This window comes from Hypanus sabinus, chromosome 8 (assembly GCF_030144855.1).
Source record: "Hypanus sabinus isolate sHypSab1 chromosome 8, sHypSab1.hap1, whole genome shotgun sequence".
Classification (NCBI taxonomy): Eukaryota; Metazoa; Chordata; class Chondrichthyes; order Myliobatiformes; family Dasyatidae; genus Hypanus; species Hypanus sabinus.
This window is the reverse complement of record NC_082713.1, coordinates 26,182,081-26,195,069: the sequence shown is the minus strand read 5'-3', so window position 1 is coordinate 26,195,069 and position 12,989 is coordinate 26,182,081. Positions and strand designations below refer to the sequence as shown.

General features: G+C 42.0%; 1 protein-coding gene and 1 long non-coding RNA gene across 5 annotated transcripts in view; one reads left to right on the top strand and one right to left on the bottom strand.

The window, feature by feature from the left end:
• Positions 1–4,196, bottom strand: part of LOC132397991 (uncharacterized) — a 70,269-nt gene extending 66,073 nt beyond the window's left edge. Inside the window, exon 1 of the long non-coding RNA XR_009513502.1 lies at positions 4,182–4,196. This is a non-coding gene — a long non-coding RNA (uncharacterized LOC132397991). The remainder of the gene's footprint in view (positions 1–4,181) is intronic.
• A 280-nt stretch (positions 4,197–4,476) lies between these two features.
• The window catches only part of nexmifb (neurite extension and migration factor b), a 282,397-nt gene continuing 273,884 nt past the window's right edge, over positions 4,477–12,989 (top strand). For all 4 annotated transcript variants that reach the window (XM_059976847.1, XM_059976845.1, XM_059976844.1 and 1 more), the window contains exon 1: positions 4,477–5,037. The gene's annotated coding sequence lies outside the window, so the exon portion shown is untranslated. The remainder of the gene's footprint in view (positions 5,038–12,989) is intronic.

The window sequence follows — 12,989 nt, the reverse complement described above, 5'->3', positions numbered from 1 at the left end:
CCCTGAGTTCTCTGACTTGAGAATCGGCAAAAAAACTATTCCCCCACCAGACAGAGAACAATCCGAATAAAGGCCTCCAACATCTGATTCACTGTTTGTGATATTCTGTTTTCTCCTATTCAATTGCAGTGGGTGCAATACATACCCCATTTCCTATCATCCAGGAAATCAAACAGTCCTTCCAGGTGAAGGAATGATTCAATTGCAATTTATCCAAGCCTGTATTCATGCACATTGGAGAAACCTATCAGAAACAGCACATCTCCGTTGAGTCTGCAAAGAGCACCTTGAGTTTCCAGATCATGTCACTAATTTTCCAACTTACTCGAACCTTTTGGTCTTTAGCCTTTTCCTCTGCTCAAACCAGCTTGAAGAGCAGATTCCCATATCCAGTCTCTACACATCACAGCCCTTAATTTGGAATTCACAATTTCAGATAACAATTCTACCTTGATAAAGCTCATCAATCTGTAATATTAATTAAGTTTTTCTCTCATCAGATCTAACTGAGTATTTCCAATATTCCCTTTGACTTCAGATTCCCAACAACTGCCATCATAGGGTGATACATGGCAGAAGTAACTCCTTTGGTTATTATAAATAATAACCAACTTACGTGAATCCTATACTATTCCCATATTTTACTCTCCCCACATTCTAATCAATTCCCCCAATGATTTTAAGAAAGAGGGAGATAGATTCCCGATTGGTGAAAATTTATTGGGGGATAAGTGAGCATTGAGGTTACAGCTGGAATATTTTTGATTGACAAAGCAAGTTACATAAATCTGCCTTTTGCTTCTGGTTTGTATGTTTGGCAGTGGCATTCAGTTCTGCCCTCTCCAATTCTTTCTCAGCAACTTTAAACATGCTAGCTCAGCTTGACAAGTGTTGACCTGAAACATTATCTCTGGATGCTGCACCATAGCAGGTTGTGATAGTGCTGAGAGACAGTGCATAGAAGGTTCACTCAGATCTTACCTAGACTAAAGATGTTAGTTAAGTGAAATTGAATTGGTTGTACTCATTTTTCAGACAGTGAGAGAGGCTGGGGATGATTGTTTACATGCACGGCATTTTCTCTATGGTGCTACATTTTATTGTTATTGTTTCACCTTGTGCTACCTACCTCAATGCACTGTGTAATGATTTGTCTGTATGTACAGATCTGCATCATCTGCTGAGAATTTATAAAGGACTGCTTTATAAGTATTTGGCTAGACATGAACAGATAAAGGATGGTCAGCATAGCTTCATGTGTGCTGGGGTCATGTCTAACCAATCTTGTAGAGTTTTTGAGGAAGTTAGCAAGAAAATTGATGAAGGCAAGGTAGTGGATGTTGTCTACCTAGGCTTCAGCAAGGTATTGATAAGGTCCTGCACAGGAGGTTGGTCTAGAAAGTTCAGTTCCTCAGCATTCAAGATGAGGTAGTAAATTGGATTAGACATTGGCTTTTGTGGGAGAAGCCGGAGAGTTGCCTTTGACTGGAGGCCTGAGACTAGCAGTGTGCCACAGTGATCGGTGCTGGGTCCATTGTTGTTTGTCATCTATATCAATGATCTCAATCATAATGTGGTAAAATAGATCAGCTAATTTGTGGGTGGACTCCAAGATTGGACAGTGAGGAAGGCTATCATGGCTTGCAGAGGGATCTGGATCAGCTGAAAAAATGGGCTGATAAACAGCAGATGGAATTTAATGCAGACAAGTGTGAGGTGTTGCAGTTTGGTACAACCAACCAAGGTAGGTCTTACACAGTGAATGGTAGGGCACTGAGGTGTGTGGTAGGACAATGGGATCTGGGAATACAGGTCCATAATTCTTTAAAGGTGTTATCACAGATAAATAGGTTCATAAAGAAAGCTTTTGGCACATTGATTTTCATAAATCAAAGGATTGAGTACAGGAGATGGGATGTTAAGTTGAAGTTGTATAAGATGTTGGTGAGTACTTCCAGTAATGCCCCTTCACCATTCCCTATTCCTATTTCCCTCTTTCTCCTTATCTCCTTACCTGCCCATCACCTCCCTCTGGTGCTCCTCCCCCTTTTCTTTCTTCCATGGCCTTCTGTCGACTCCTATCAGATTCCCACTTCTCCAGCCAATTTTTTTCACCAATCAACTTCCCAGCTCTTTACTTCACCCTTCCAATCCTCCCAGTTTCACCTTTCACTTCTTCTGCCCCTCCCCCCACCTTCTTACTCTGACTTCTCATCTGTTTTTCTCCGGTCCTGATGAGGGGTCTCTGCCCGAAACATCGACTGTACTCTTTTCCATAGATGCTGTCTGGCCTGCTGAGCTCCTCCAGCAACTTTTGTATGTTGCTTGGATTTCCAGCACCTGCAGATTATCTCTTGCTGGTGAGTATTGTGTGCAGTTTTGGTCACCTATCTGTTGGAAAGATGTAAATAAGTCTGAAGCAGTACAGAGAAAATTTACAAGGATGTTGCCAGGTCTGAAGGACCCGAGATATAAGGAAAGATTGAACAGGTTAGGACTTTACTCCTTAGAATGTAGAAGATTGAGGGGAAATTTGATAGAGATATACAAAATTATGAGAAGTATAGAATGGGTAAATGCAAGCAGTTTTTTCCACTGAAGTTGGGTGGGACTAAACTAGAGGTCATGGGTTAAGAGTGAAAGGTGAAAAGTTTAAGGGGAACATGAGGTGAAATTTCACTCAGAGGGTCATGAGATTGTGGATTGAGCTGCCAGGATAAGTGGTGCAGGAAAGCTTAAGAAAAATTTGGATAGGTACATGGATAGTAGAGGTATGGAGGTGCAGACAATTGGAGAATAGTTTAAATGGTTTCAGCATGGACTAAATGCACCAAAAGACCTGTTTCTGTGCTGTACTTCTCTATGGCACTATGACTCTATGACATTGATCAGACCACATTTAGAGTATTATGAGCAGTTTTAAGCCCCATAACTAAGAAATAATGTGCTGGTGTTGGAGAGGGTTCTGAGGAGGTTATGAGAATGATCATGTGAATGAAAGGGTTAATGTATTGAGGAGTATTTGATGGCTCTGGGCCTGCAGTCACCTGACTTTAGAAAATGAGGCAGGATCTCATTGAACCCACCAAGTTCAATGGTGGGCCTAGATAGAGTGGACATGGAGAGGATGATTCCTATAGTGGGGGAATCTAGGACCAGAGGGCAAACCTCAGAATGCAAGGACAATCATTTAAAACAGAGATGATGAGGAATTTCTTTAGCCAGAGGGTAGTGAATCTGTGGAATTCATTGCCACAGACAGTTTGTGGCAAGCCATTGTGTATATTTAAAGTGGCGGTTGATTTGTCAGGGCATCAAAGTTTAAGGGAAGAAGGCAGCTGAGTGGGGTTGAGAAGGAAACTAGATTAGTGATAATGATTCAAATGTTTGAGTAGTGACAGCCTAATTCTCTGCTCAATTGTCTTAGTCTTCTGGTTTAACAGTATGCAAGTCAAGCCTTTCACTGTAGTTTGGTATGTGTGACAATAATGTTCCAATTCAAGAATATAAAAGGCACTGATACCTGATATAGTCAAATAATTTTTCCACAGTAGTGGTATGAATACAAAATGGGCAATCTTAAGGTGAGATGTAGGAGATTTAAAGGGGATCTTAGGGGTATATTGTTTCACAGAATGGTTGATATTTGGAATAAGTTGCCAGACAAGGTGGAGAAACCAAATATAGTTAGAGGAATTTAGATGGAAACTTAAAATGGCAGGGAAGATCATATTGCAGGCAAATGGTAAATGTGTTTAAAAGGTCGGTAAAGGCATGATGGGCCGAAGGTCCTACATCTCTGCTCTATGACCTGACATTTCCAGCATTTTCAATGTTTTATTTATTTCACGTTCTGACTCTGCTGCTTTATTTTACACAAGTCTCTTCTCTGTTTTATAAATCTACCCTTTGTAATGAATACAAACGTCGGCCTTTTGTTTTTCAGCTGCATACTCAAAACATAAACTTCTAAGCCGCCTGCCTGGTGTGTCCCCTATTTTCTGCCTTTTATTGTTGATTCAGATTGTGAATGGCTCGTAGTTTCATTTTGCAAAATGTGGTGGTGGGGGGGGGGGGGATGAATAAACTTCACGCCGCAGAATTCCGGAAATTCAACGCGAGTATCAACCTGGAGGACGGGAAGTAACGAAAACACCCAGAACTTGGTGAGGGAAACTCACCTGCAAGCAGGTCAGGTACGTGCGAGGCGAGAAGGCGAAGCCGGGGGCGCGCGCGCTCGCTCGCTGTACAGCGGATTCGGGGGGGGGGGGGGTGAGGGAGGGGGGCGCGCGCGCGTCCGTGTGTACGCACGCGCTCGCTCGCTCGCTGTACAGCGGATTCGGGAGGGGGGCGCGCGCGCGTCCGTGTGTACGCACGCGCTCGCTCGCTCGCTGTACAGCGGATTCGGGGGGGAGGGAGGGGGAGCGCGCGCGCGTCCGTGTGTACGCACGCGCGCGCCCTGAGTTTTCGGGAGCAGCAGCACAGCGCTGGAAACAATGGCACGGGGCTGCATCTGATGTCCAGCTGGAGGGGAAGGGAAGCCAGTGTGGCACATCCCTCCGCAGGACACGGGGGCACTTCAGCAGCAGTGACCACCCCCATCCCCTAACCCCCCACTACCGTCTGTCTTCCCTCCCCACCAGAGCCAACGGTAGAACCAAAAACGAGGGCAATGGATTAAACTGTATCGTTGAAAGAAAAGATTTACAAATTGTTACTCCCTCTTCGCTGTTTTCCCTCTCTCTTTATTCCGTATCTTGGTGCCGTGCAGAGGGAAAGATGTAAGAAAAGGAGGAGGGTGTCTGTGTGTGTGAAAGGAAAAGGGGGTGAGGTTTGGGAAAAGCCTTGGCTGCATCCGAGAGAGGCGCGACACCTGCACTGAGAAAAGCAGGCGAGGAAGCAGAGAATTCTGGAGCTTGGATAGTGCCACGGGCCTTGCCCTCTTGACAGACCAACCCCCTCCATACCCCTCCTCCCCCTCCCGCCCTCCCCTCACTGTGCACCCTGCCAGTGGCAATGCTGCATTCGGATCTACAGGTATGGCAGCTCTCTTCTATCTAGCTCTCAGCGGTTCCTGTGTTTAAACAGCACCCCCCCCCCAGTCTTCCCTCCCCCACTCACTCCCTCCCGTTCCTCTCCTTTTCCCCTTTCCTCTCCCCTTTAACATTGTAGCAATCTTTGTTAAAGCGAGTGGGATCAGAAGGTGTACTTCGTCCAGGCCTGTGAGTGAGTGTGTAAAGATGCCAATTGTAGCATTCTGGCTGTTTGAAAACCGCATGAAGGGTGCTTTGCCTGCACGTTAAAATGCAGCACATATCCCTGTCGAAAAGCTCCCCGTTCATGAGCGATTAATTTGCAACTGCAGCGTGTGTGTGTTACGTTTGCATTAGTTGTGTAGTGGATGGCCTATAGTAGACAGGAATGGGGTGATAAAAAGGGGGAAATATTGGACCATATTCCCTAACAAATTGGTGCTGTAGTCTGTAATGGAGTTTTAATGTGAGATGTGGGAATAGTCAATAAATCTGCATATGACTGATATACTAGGCCATTAATTAATTTCAGTTTGATAAGAAAATGTTTTCTAAAATAGTGACAGCCATTCTAATTCAATTAAAAACAACCTATTGTATATTTTTGCTATCTTAATTCTATTACTGCAGTTTGGGGGAGGGGAGAACCCTAGAATGACAGGTTACTGTAGTTGCATTGAAGGTCCACAAAATTCTGTAAGTGTTTTTTTATTGTATAGCATGCAGTCATTAATTTTAAGATATTAAAAAAACATAGTGGTCTGCAGTTGGAGACAAAGACCAAAAATAGTGTAGATTTAGAAGAAGTACCCTTTAATTTTGCGTGGAGTCACGGCAGATATTCAGGGATTGTTTACTATATAATTCAGAAACGCAGTCATTTTATCCTTAATAAATGCATATAATAAATACTTCTCTAGCACTGATTTTCTGCAGAGTATGGATATTGAAGTAGTACTTTCTGGGAGCACAAGATGTTTTTTTCTGTTTGCATTCAAATTAAATCTACTGCAATTAACAGCATGTCTGGAATGAGAAGAATTGTGGATAAAATGTATTTTATAGAAGATTTTACTTTGAGCCTTTTATTGTATTCATAATATCTATTATGCCGTCAGCAGTTGTAAGGCACACCTTATTTTTTAAACTTGTTTTTTAAAGCTTAAAAGTTTCATCACTACAAATTAAGAAATAGCTGTGTATTAGATAGTGTTTTCTCAAATAAACTGCTCTAAGATTAGAATTTGATCAGATTTATTTCATGTGTGTTTAGTAATGTTCTTTGGACAATTATTAAAATATGGATGTAATAGAGTGTCTGAATTTAATTAAAAATTTGATTGCATTTGACTAAAATACCTGTTGAAGATTACAAGTCGTATCAAGTGCTTTTAATGGAAGATAAAGAGCAGTGTGGTCCAGTGATTATAGCAATGGTAGGAATGTTTGTGGGGGTGGGGAAGGGAGTAAGCCCCCTCCCCCTACACGGATGTTGATTTAATGTGTAATGTAATGAAATGGCTTGTATATTTGAAAGCTGTCAGATGCAAATTCCTGTGCATGTTTCTGCATCAACATCTTGCGCGAGTTTTATTTTGAATTCTATTTGTGCAATATACTGTATCTGCATCATGGAAAGCTACTTGAAGTTTATTCTGCTTTTAACATTTGCTTAAAGCAGTTCTTTATTTGTGGCTTATTTTGTGATGCGGCCCCTTGGGAAGCAATAGAACCCGGGGATTTGAAATGCGCTGGTGTTGTTGAACTCTGCAGTGGGAAGCCAGAACATATGAGTTTAGAGGAAGGAAGACCAGGCACTAGAATGTGGGATGAAGTGTAAATCTGCTGTGTTGCATTTGGTGTTAATTTTATTCTGCATCAAGCAATTGTAAATCGGCAATGGTGTAAAGTTGAAGTGTCTGGGAATGAGACACTTGCTATCATTTTATTGTGGAGCTTGCTTAAGGCTTTTTGTGCAATTTTGACATGAAGGTATTTAATGAAGAAAGGCATGTGTTCACTTTCCTTCCTCTGCGCCTCAGTCTCTTCTGATATATTGATTCTTTCCCTGAAATTTCCATGAGTTACTGGTGCTCCCTGCCTCTCTGATGAAGTGGCCATTCTTCAAGTGGTACATTGTCAAGAATACTGTCAGACCTTTTAGCTGCAAAAGGCTTCAATTAGCAATCAGTGGTAATCCACTGAATCAATAGCTCTGTCCAGTGCTGAGTGTGTTTCATTGCTTGCAGGATCTTGCACCGGGGATGGGCCATACTTCAACAATGGGAAATTCAAAACCTGCCTAATTTGGCCTCTGCCTACAGTCACAAATTTCGAATCTGATAAGTGTATCCCTTCTCCCCTTCAGCAGTTGACTTTATTATTACTCTTTTGCACTATTTCTTTGTTTTGTAAATTATATCAAGTTTGTCTTTCCAGTGTGTAGTGACGAATGTTACATTATTTAAGTTCAGGGAGTTAGGTGCTAAGTTAAAGGAGAGGACTTCCAGAGGTTTGATCTCAGGATTGCTATCTATGCCAGGTGCTAGTGAGGTTTGAAATAAGATCACGCAGTTTACAGGTGGCTAAGGAGATGATGCAGAAGAGAAGGCTTCAGATATTTGGATCATTAGGTGTTCTTCTTGGGAAGGTGGGACCTGTACAAAAGGGATGGTTTGCACCTGAACTGAAAGGGGACTAATACCCTAGCGGGAAGGTTTGATCGTGCGGCATGGGGGGGGGGGGATTAAAACTAGAGTTGCAGAGGGAATGGGAACCAGGGTGCCAGAACAGGTGGTGGAATGCTTGTAGAGAAAGATGTTGTTAAGCTTGAGTACAAAGTCAGGAATCAAGAGGTTGAGCATGGTGGGACTAATGTCCAGAGCTGCAAACATTTCAATGCAAGGAGTATTGTAGGAAAGGCAGATGAGCTTAGGGTATGGAATTATGACATTGTAGCCAATAGTGAGACATGGTTACAAGAGGAGCGGGACTGGCAGCTCAATGTTCCAGGGTTCAGTTGTTTTAGACTTGATAGAGCCAGAGGGATTAAAGGAGCATATTTGTAGAGAGATCACAGACTGTTGCAAGAAGCATAAGGTTGTGATAGCAGGCAATTTTAACTTTCCACATATTGACTGGGATTCCCATACTGTAAAACAGCTGGATGGGAAAGAGTTTGTCAAATGTGTTCAGGAAAGTTTTCTTAATCAGTAGAAGTCCCAATTTAGAGTGAGTGTGATACTAGATTACCTGTTAAGGAATGAGACAAGGCAGGTGACAGAAGTTTGTGTAGGGGAACCCTGCAGCTAGTGATCATAATGCTATTAGTTTCAATCATGGAAAAGGATGGGTCCGGTCCTTGGGTTGAGATTCGAAATTGGAGAAGCTCCAGTTTTGATAGTATCAGAAAGGATCTGGGAAGTGGTTTGTGATAGGTTGTTTTCTGGCAAAGGTGTACTTGGTAAGTGGGAAGCTTTCAAAAGAGGAATTTTGAGAGTGCATAGTTTGTATGTTTCTATCAGGATAAAAGGCAAGGGGAACCTTGGTTCTTGAGAGATATTAAGGCTCTGCTTTTAAAAAAAGTGTATAGCAGGTTAGGGCAGGTAGGAGTGAATAAGGTATTTGTGCAACATAATAAATGTACGAGAAGACCTAAGACGGAAATTGGAAAGGCTAAAAGAAAGTAGAGTTTGCTCCAGTAGGCGAGGTAAAGGGGAATCCTAAAGGCTTCTACAGATATGTTGAGAGCAAAACGTTAGCAAGGGACAAAATTAGTCCCCTGGAAGATCAGAGTGGGAATCTATGGGTGGAGTTGAAAGAAATAGGAGAGATCTTAAATAGATTTTTTGCATCTGTATTTACTCGGGAGATTGACATAGAACCTGTACAAGTGAGGCAAAGCAGCAGTGAGGTCATGGGCCTGATACCAATTACAGAGGAGGTGGTGTTTGCTGTCTTGTGGCAAACTAGGGTAAATAATGTTGTGTATTTAATATTTCAACTGAATTGAAGCTGTCTGAGCATTGTCAGTTCAGTGATGGGTTTAATGATGCACTGGGAAATCATTTAGTTTGTGGAACCTTGCAGGAAAGCATTAAAAAATGGCTCCTAACTGAAGCACAACTTACATTTAAAAGAGCAGTTGAAATCGCTGAATGGATGGAAACAGCAGACAGGCACAATTGAGTTGCAGTCATAAATGAAAGTGCGCTTGAACAAAATTGCAATGTTTACACAGAAATTGGCTCGGCTGAACAAACTGTTACCATTGTGGCAGGAGCTTACATACCCCAAACAAATGCAGAATTAAAGGCAAAACTTCAGAATCGGAAGAATCAAATATTAATCGGCATATGTCGTGAAATTTGTTAACTTGGCAGCAGCAGTACATACAATACATGATAATATAAAAAAAGTAAATCAATTACATTAACTATATATGTATATTAAATAGTTAAATTGAAACTAATGCAAAAACAGAAATAATATTAAAAGTGAGGTAGTGTTCATGGGTTCAATGCCTATTTAGACATCAGATGGCAGAGGGGAAGAAGCTCTTCTTGAATCACTGAGTGTGTGCGTTCAGTCTTCCGCACCTCTTTCCTGGCGGTTGCAATGAGAAGAGGTCACGTCCTGGGTGATGGTTAGGTCCTTGATAATGGACGGCACCTTTCTGAGGCACCACTTGAAGTTGTCTCGGATACTATGGAGGCTAGTATCCAAGATGGAACTGACTAATTTTACGACTTTTTGTAGCTTCTTTTGATGCTGTGCAGTAGCCCCTGCAAACCAGGCAATGATTCAGCCTGTCAGAATGCTCTCCATGGTCCATTTGTAGAAATTTTCAAGTGTTTTAGGTGACAAACCAAATCTCCTCAGACTCCTAATGAGATCTAGCTAGCCTTTGTCTTGCTTTCTTTACAGCTGCATCAAGATATTGGGACCAGGTTGGATCCTCAGAGATCTTGACACACAGGAACTTGAAATTGCTCACGCTCTCCACTTCTGATCCCTCTGAGAATTGGTTCCTGTTCCCTCATCTTAGCCTTCCTGAAGTTCACAATCAGCTTTTTAGTCTTACTGATACTGAGTGCAAGGTTGTTCCCGTCTCCATCTGAGATTCTACCAACAATGGTTGTATCACCAGCATATTTATAGATGGTATTTGAGCTATACCTAGCCACATAGTTATGGGTATAGAGCAGTGGGCTAAGCACATAACCCTGAAGTACATCATTGTTGATTGCACACAGATTGTGGTCTTTAGAGTAGAAAGTCAAGGAACCAATTGCAGTAGGTGGTACAGAGGCCCAGGTTCTCTGGCTTATCGATCAGCACTGTGGGAATGATAGTGTTAAATGCTGAGCTATAGTCAATGAACAGCATCCTGGCATAAGTGTTTGTACTGTCCAGGTGAAGATTCATTGAGATTGTGTCTGCCGTAGACCTATTCTGGCAATAGGCAAATTGCAGTGGGTTCAGGTACTTGCTGAGGCAGGAATTGATTCTAGCCATGACCAACCTCTCAAAGCATTTCATCACTGTAGATGTGAGTGCTACTGGACGATTGTCATTAGGCAGCTCACCCTACTCTTCTTGGGCACTGGCATAATTGTTGCCCTTTTAATGCAAGTGGGAACTTCTGACCGTAGCAGTAAGAGGTTGAAAATGGCCTTGAATACTCCCGCCAGTTGGTTGACACAAGTTTACAAAGCCTTACCAACTTGCAAAAAGTGCAACTAATTAGGACACATGCAAAGAACATGTCAGGCAGACAAAATACATGGACTGTAAATGAAAGAGATAAAGATTAAAAAGTCAAGTTACAGTTTCAAAAAGAACACATCTGCATGCTGTTATTGAAAAATCTGATAATGATGAGAGTGAGACAGGACTGGATAACCATAAGATTTACAATATATGAACTAACAATAGACAAGCAATATGGCTTACAGCAGAAGTGAATGGCATATTAATTAAAATGGAATTGAACCCTGGCTTGGCTCTTTCAGTCATTTCACAAAACTAGTTCGAATGACATTTCAAAGATACAAAGCAGAAACCTGTAGGTATCCTACAAAAAACTTGTACTGGATCAACAAGCCTCATTGAGCTTGTATGTGGTAAAAACAGGTGGACCAGCATTGTGTGGTCATGATTGGCTAAGACAACCACAGCTTGATTGGAGATCCATTCACCATTTGCATTCCACACCCCCTGGAACAGAGTCAACTGAAAGTGAATTAAGAACGGTACTGGTTGATGTCACATCTGTTTCTCTGCTGTACACTATGAACCATTGCCCAGCCGAAGGCAAACAAATGTTAGTGAAAATCTCTGTGCCTTTGGTTGGAAAGTGTATTGGACCAAGGAAGGACCAAGGTCCTGAAAGAAATTGTGAAAGTGATGAAAGCAGTGGTCTGACTACAACAGTTTTTGTCAGCAACATATCTGAGAAAGCTTACTGCGAAATGTGGCTTTGTTTTAAGCAGGAAGAGCGTTCAAAGAGCTTCAGGAAATTTGCAAGCATTCGGCTTTTATGGGTATAAAAATCTGGAATCTACTAGTTGCTGCTTGTAAAAGTAGATGCAAAGACCAAAGCCCAGCTGGATGAATGGAAGGCCAAAAACAAAGGAGTCAATGGAGATAGAAAAACAGAGGATTCATTAGCTGATGTTGATGAGGAAATAAGAGGAGACATTAGATTGTCAAAGGAGCAATAAAAGTGAACTAAATGCACCTTCCCAAGATCAAGGTGCACAAACTAGAAGAAGAAAAAGGAAGGAGAAAAAAGCTGTCCAAAGCTGTCAGAACCACTTCCAGCAGTCTGAGTCAGCTCCTACAATCACTACAGAGGAGGCCCCGGAATCTGAATTTTTTTCACAGCTATGTCTCACTTGCTAAGCAGAGTAGCATTACGAAAGACATTATCCCACAAGAGTAAGAAATCCTCCACAACAATTAAACCTTTAGGCCTGAATGGGACAGTTGAAAGTTTACTGTTGTGGATGTCCTTTTAGTAGCTGTATTATATGGTATGCTGTGTATATAGTTAAGATGCATTATATACATCTACCCCAGTGAGGGTAGAAATAGAATGATTTGGCAGATAAATGCATGATGGAGAAGCTGGTACAGGGGACAGGGCTTCAGGTTCTAGGATCATTGTGATCTCTTCTGAGGGTAGGTATGACTTGTACAAAAGTGAGGAGTTACACCAATGTTCTTGTGGACAGGTTTGTTATAGCTGTTGGGGAAGGTTTAAACTAAGTTGTCAGTGGCGTGGGAACTGGAGTGAAGGGACTCGGGATAGGATGGGTGGTTAAAAAAGGAAAGATAGCATGGAGTCAGACAGTCTGGAAGGACAGGCAGGTGATAGGATGAAATTGCAGCCAGCAGGGTGAGTATCAGTGCATTAGAGAGGCAGAATCAACAAGGATAGCAAATGGAGTACACAAAGTATTATATCTCAATGGAAATAAGGTGGATAATCATGTTGCACTATTACAGATTGTCATGTATGATGTGCCATCACTGAATTGTGGCCGAAGGGTGGTTGTAGTTGGGAGCTGAATGTCCAAGGTTAGGAAAGTAGACAGAGGGTGTGGCATGGTTCTGCTGGTAAAGAATTGCATCAAATCAGTAGAAAGATGTGACATAAGATTGGATGATGTTGAATCCTTGTAGGCTGAGTTAAGAAACTACAAGGGTAAAAGGACCCTGATGGCAGTTATATACAGCAGCTGGGATGTGAACCTCAGGTTACAATGGGAAACAAAAAAGGTGTATCAAAAGAGCAATGTTATAATGGTCATTGGAGATTTTAACATGCAGGTTGATTGGGAAAATCAGGTTGGTAATAGATCTCAAGAGAGTGAGTTTGTTGAGTGCCCACTAGATGGTTTTTTAAAACAGTTTGTCATTGAGCCTACTAGGGGATCAGCTATACTGGAC